Below are 6151 nucleotides of genomic sequence, written 5' to 3' on the forward strand. Positions count from 1 at the left end.
GACACTAGGGTTGAGAATCCATCTTGGTAATCCTTGTGGATGAGTGCCACACCATGAGGGTTAGACAAAGCTAGATTGGAAAGGGTTGAGAGGGTGAGTCGAGAGGTAGCGGAACATCCCCTTTACCTTCTGGAATAATTTATCCTACCTCCATATTCCAACAGTTCTTTGCAGTCACAATAGAGTGAAGTGCTAAGACAGGAACTCCATTGAGGCTTAGTTGCGCAAGCAACAGAGTGAAGTGTTGAAGTAATCATTAGTGCTAGGGCTTAATTGTGACTAGGGGTCTTTCGTGTGGTCGAAAGGGTTAGATCTATATTAGGGAATAGGGTTTATCACCTGGAGTCCCTAGAGCTTATTGTAACCCCACACAGTGTGAGGCATCAAGAGTACTCCTTTCCACTAGGGTATAGGGTAGGGTTAGTCATGGTTAACCTTAGGTTTGGGACCGTGTGTTATAGGATTTCTACGATTCATTAAACATCGTTAGGAGACATAATGATTCATCTTGCACTTGAAACAATAGTCCTAGGGAGAGCAATGTCTGGGTGGCCCACTTTCTATCGATTACCTCTCCTATTATTCTCTTGCATTTCTTTCTTATTTTCTTTTATTTCTGTTTGCATTGATATTGTTGACACCACTCTTGAATCATCTTTATTATAGTTAAATAGAAAGTTTTGCTTTTTCGGTCACTATTCGCTATGGATACGACTACCCACTCACCAAGGTTCTTTATTACTTTGACAACCCTTGCACTTCCGGTATACACACGCAAGGGGTGTGTCAGTAATACAAGAAGTTCTTTGGTCTCTTCAAGAAGTTGCACATCAACATCTCATTTGTGGAGGCGTTGCCTCAAATACCTCGCCACCCAAAGCTTGTCAAGGACCTCTTGACCAACAAAAGAAAGTTAGAGGAGAGTGCATCTGTAATTCTGGATGCTTCATGTTCAGTGGTGTTGCAAAAAAATATGCTGAACAAGAAGAAAGACCCTGGAAGCTTTATCATTCCATGTAATTTTGGTAACTTGGGTGAAGAGAAGGCATTGCCGGATTTAAGGGCTAGCATCAATGTGATGCGTTACACATTCTTTCAGAAGTTAGGCTTGGGAGAGCCTAGGCCTACTCGAATGACAATTCAATTGGCCGACTGAACAGTTAGACATCCGAGGGGCATCATTGAAGACGTACTTGTGAAAGTTGACAATTTCATATTTCCTGTGAACTTAGTGGTGTTGGATGTTGATGAGGATGTTGAGGTTCTCTTGATACTTGGGAGGTCATTCTTGTGCACTTCCAAGGCTCTCATTGACGTTCACAGTGGGGAGTTGGCATTAAGAGTTAGTGATGACAAGTTGACATACCATCTCACCGAAGCCATGCCACATTCTCTTGATTTTGATAATTTCCTATATTTCCTTAACACAACTGATGAGTTAATTGATGAACATGCGCAAAAAATGATATGTCCAGACCCATTTGAGGGGTTTCTAGATCAAGAAGTGGAGAGTGAAGAATTCCTATCACTTGGTCTAGAGGACAAGTTGCAACCTACCCCGGGAGTCATGAAGAGGATGATCCAGAAGTTGAAAAAAGGAAGGAGACATCACAAGAAGCACCCCAATGCTAATGTGAATGTGCATTCACGGTGTAAGGGTGACGGAATCTTGTGTGGTAACAAACTTGATAACTCCCCCTCTACCTTGAAATAATTGTGTTCATTGTGCTTTCGAGTTGTAGGTTAGAGGGCAACCTTTATTTATGAACGCCCGTGAGGTAATAACAGGTGCGTCAAGCTTAGTGACATTAAACAAGTGCTTCTTGGGAGGCAACCCAAGTGTTTACTATTTTTCTAGGTTTTAGTTTAGTATTTGCTTGAATAAAAGCTTTAGTTTTGTTGTCTTGATTTTTGCATGATATTGTTGTGCTTTTCATGTGGATTCACAACAAGAAATACAGGAATATGCAACAGAAATATTTCTAGCTTTTAGTTTAGTACTCCAGATATGAATACTTCTCTTTAGTGATGATAGAATTGTGAGTTTAGAGGAGAAGCTTGAATCATTGACTGGTGATGTGAGTCAAATGAAAAATGCTATAGGTGATATAAGAGACTTGAAAAATCAATTTCAGATTATAGTGAGTATCATGATGGAGAAATTTGGATAAAATATTGCTCCATCAACAAGTAAATGATTTTAGGTATAAATTTGATCTTCTCTTAATTTTTTGTGTTATACTTATAAATTTCTACTTGCGACTTAATTAGATGGATTTTAAATTTTTCAGGTTTTTATAGAGGAAGACATTTCATAAGAAGAGAAGGGAAAAAAACTCAAGTTAATTGAATATACCTTCATATATTACTTTTACTTTGTTCGTTGTTCATAATTGTATTTTTATAACAATTTGATTTGATCAATTTTAAACTTTTATGATTTCTAATAAAGAACAATGGGCAAGAAGAGGGAACAAAAAAGTCAAGGTAATTCAATGTATGCTCATGATGGATCTTTGTTTAACTTTGTTTGTTGATGACAAGGTAGTCGTATCCACAGGGAATAGTGATCAGAAACACCAAGATTGCTATTTAACTAGAATGAAGATGAATTGAAAGTAGTGTGAACAAAGTCAATGAAAATGGAAACAAATAAAGAAGATGGAAGATTGACGCTATATAAATGAGAGGAAATGCAATCAACAAAAAGTGGGGCACCCGGACATTGCTCCCCCTAGGACAATTGCTTCTAGTACAAAACAAACTATTATGTCTCCTAACTGATGCTCAATGAGTCGAAGAAATCTAAGAATAAATGGTCCCAAACCTAAGGTTAACCATGACTAACCCTACACTATGCCCTAGCAGAGAAATCACTCAGTCTCAACACCTCACACTTGTAAAGTTGCTTAAAGCTCTAGGACTCCAAGTGATAAACCCTATTTCCTAACATAGATCTAGCTCTTTGGTCTAGGCAAAAGACCACTAGTCACAATTAAGCCCCAGCGCTAAGGATTACTTCAATATTTCACTCTATTGCTTGAGCAACTAAGCCCTAATAGAGTTCCTCTCTTAGCACTTCACTCTATTGTGACCACAAAGAACTCTTGGAACACGAAAGTAGGATAAATCACACCGAAGGGAAAAGGGAACATTCCACTACCTCTAGACTCACCCTCTCGACCCTCTCCAATCTTGCTTTGTCTAACCCTTATGGTGTGTCACTCATTCACAAGGATTTCCAATGTAGGCTCTCAACTCTAGTGTCACTCTAAGGGAAAACCCATTCAATAAGCCTTCAGGATTGAACTTAATTAAAGACATCAAATTAATGAAACATAATAGAAAGATCAAAGAAACAATATCATCCTAGGGTTTACAAGTCCAGGTACCCACTACGGGTTTAGCCCTCCATGGAGTAAGATACAATAAATAATGAAATCGAAAGTAAAAGAATGCAATCCATATATAAAACTCCCTTGGTATTCGTGTTGATGGTCATGTGGAGTGGCCACGTCTTCACTAGAGGTTCCATCCATATGTCTAGGTCACACCTCACTGAATCGATGCCGACAAAAGCTCCCCTAATAACTCTCTTCCAAAGGAATGCGGTGTTGAAAGCCATAGAACCACTCCAAAAACATTGCCAAAGCCCCTTTAAACCCTAGCCATGAGTGCCTCCAAAGATGATGAAGAGATGGACAAAAGATGGGAAAAGATTTTATTTTAATCAGGCTGGAATCGAATCGAGCATCCACACGGGCGTGTGGAATTTCCACACGCCCTTGTGAATCTGCAGGAATTGATTTTCTACGGTTTATGAACAGTGTTCACTATAGTACTTTTCTACAGTGATTTTCTATAGTACCTGCTGCAGTACTCCGCCAAAATACTCTCGAATCCACACTTTTCATCTAGGCCACATGAATGGGCACACATTCATATGGAAGATCATGTTTTTTCTTCAACAAAATCACATTTGACGACAGTCTTGCTAACTTTGCACAAGTCAAAACACATGAGTGTGGCTGCCTTTGTAGCGCTCCACTTTGCATGTTCATTGGAGCACAATGGAGGTTGGCACACACTCACGTGTCTTTGAGCACAACTTGTGTCTTCACATTTGCTCACTCTAAGATTTCATCAACAGCATGCATTCATGACCTACTTTGGCTTTTTTCTTCCATACTAGTCTCTATAACCCTACATGCACAAAAGTAACACAAATACACATGTATGAGTGATAAAATTCTGAGAAAAGTAATGCTCATTGTAAAAAAAAAATACTTTGTATTACTAATACACAAGGACTTATTACTAACACACCCCTTGCTTGTGTGTACCGCAAGTGCAAGGGTTGTCAAAGTTGATAAGTTCACGGGTTGATAGGTGGTAGCTCTTTCTACCCCCAATGAACATATCTTTTTTATTCAAAGAAATTAAAACAAGAAACAAAATAAAACAGTCCCTTTAACGTCGAACTTGAGTTTCCACAGGGTTTAATGAGTAAGTAGTGCAACAAGTGTCATCTGGGCAAAAATTCCTAAAACTTCAAGTAAAAATAGAGCATGAGAACATTTCTTGATAAAAAAAATTCTCCTAAACTTAAGAATGCAACCATTGCAACTAAAGTGAAATGCCATCGGCTACATGAGCATGAATAATGAAAGCATGAGTATAGAACATGTGTAATTTTTACTCCCCTCCCCTACACTTTAGATGCACATTGCCCTCAATGTACGCATGCAAGCACAATAAAGTATAAAACAATCAAAGCACATGTGTGGCGATGGGCAATTAAAATAATACTCCCTGAATTCCTCATGGTACATTTAATGGAGCTAATTATATTGAGAGTTGAGTTCCAATGGGTTGTGGAGCACACACAGCAATGTGAATACCACATCGACCATGCCAATGACTATTCCTCAAATTCCAGACTGACAAGATTATTTAGACGTACACACAATAGGGTTCAGTGAAGCTCAACAAAAATGAAATATACTCAAGTCTATAAAAATACGAAAAATGAAATACAACTTGAGACAACTGAAAATAAAATATAAACTCAAAAGGAAGATCCTTTGTCAGAAATACTAGTCCAAAATAAGATGCATAAATAAAATACGGAAACATAAAAACATAGAAAATAAAGACGCCTTAGGCATCGGTGTCAGGTGCTGCTAATGGGCCTACTGCCGTAGCTGCTGCTGATGATGGTATTGCCGGTGGTGATGGTGGTGCTGGAAAAGTTTGGGGTCTCATCATGAATGCAGAGTTCACGTCTTACTATAAGATTTGCTATAAAATATCAAGACGTGCCATCACCTCAGTATGGTTCGCAGCCTGCGTAGCACCGCATCCAAATATGACTGTAGCACTCCCACTGCACTCTTGAGCCTTTCAAAGCGATCATGGGCTTGAGTCAGTGAAAAAATACCCACTAGAGATGACTCTTATGTTGCGGAGGGTGCGTTAGTGTCCATATACTCCTGATATGGCTCAGGAGCAGGCTGAGACCCCTCTCCGGCGTCATCCTTACCCTCGACTATCTCTGATGCGGGCATAATCATCACATATACTCCGTCTCTATATCTCTTGATCATGCACATGAGTCTCATAGTCTCCAAGCCGAGGGAAAGATGGTACAATGATCTTCTCTGCCCCCCTGATAGTATCCAAAAGACCCATACCCATGATAAGTTTGGTGATGTATGGGCCTCATATGATCACTCTGACCCTGGCACACTGTCCCTGATGCCTCAGATACTCAGCCAAGATATGTCCCAAGTGAATCGGCTTGCTCTGCACCATTGAGTATAAATACAATAACTCCCGTATGCTCAAAACTCTAGGACTATCACCACGGCCATTCACTGATCTGCTCAGGATGCACATGATTGTATCTGTAAGCTGGCCGAGAAAGGCATGTGGCCTTGGACACCCCTGGATCATACTGCCCCGTCCATACAATGCCTTATAGGCACGCTGTGGCGTCAAACTACCTGCATAGTCCACCGGCATGTGCTCATACTTCTTTGTATCAGTGAATACCTCATCATATAATTCGAGTCAGACTGAGAACTGGGTAACGCTTATGGTGTAGTATTGTCCAAACACTGTGAACTGTATAGTATTGATGCTAAAAAAA

This window comes from Dioscorea cayenensis, chromosome 16, assembly GCF_009730915.1.
Source record: "Dioscorea cayenensis subsp. rotundata cultivar TDr96_F1 chromosome 16, TDr96_F1_v2_PseudoChromosome.rev07_lg8_w22 25.fasta, whole genome shotgun sequence".
NCBI classification, from domain to species: domain Eukaryota; kingdom Viridiplantae; phylum Streptophyta; class Magnoliopsida; order Dioscoreales; family Dioscoreaceae; genus Dioscorea; species Dioscorea cayenensis.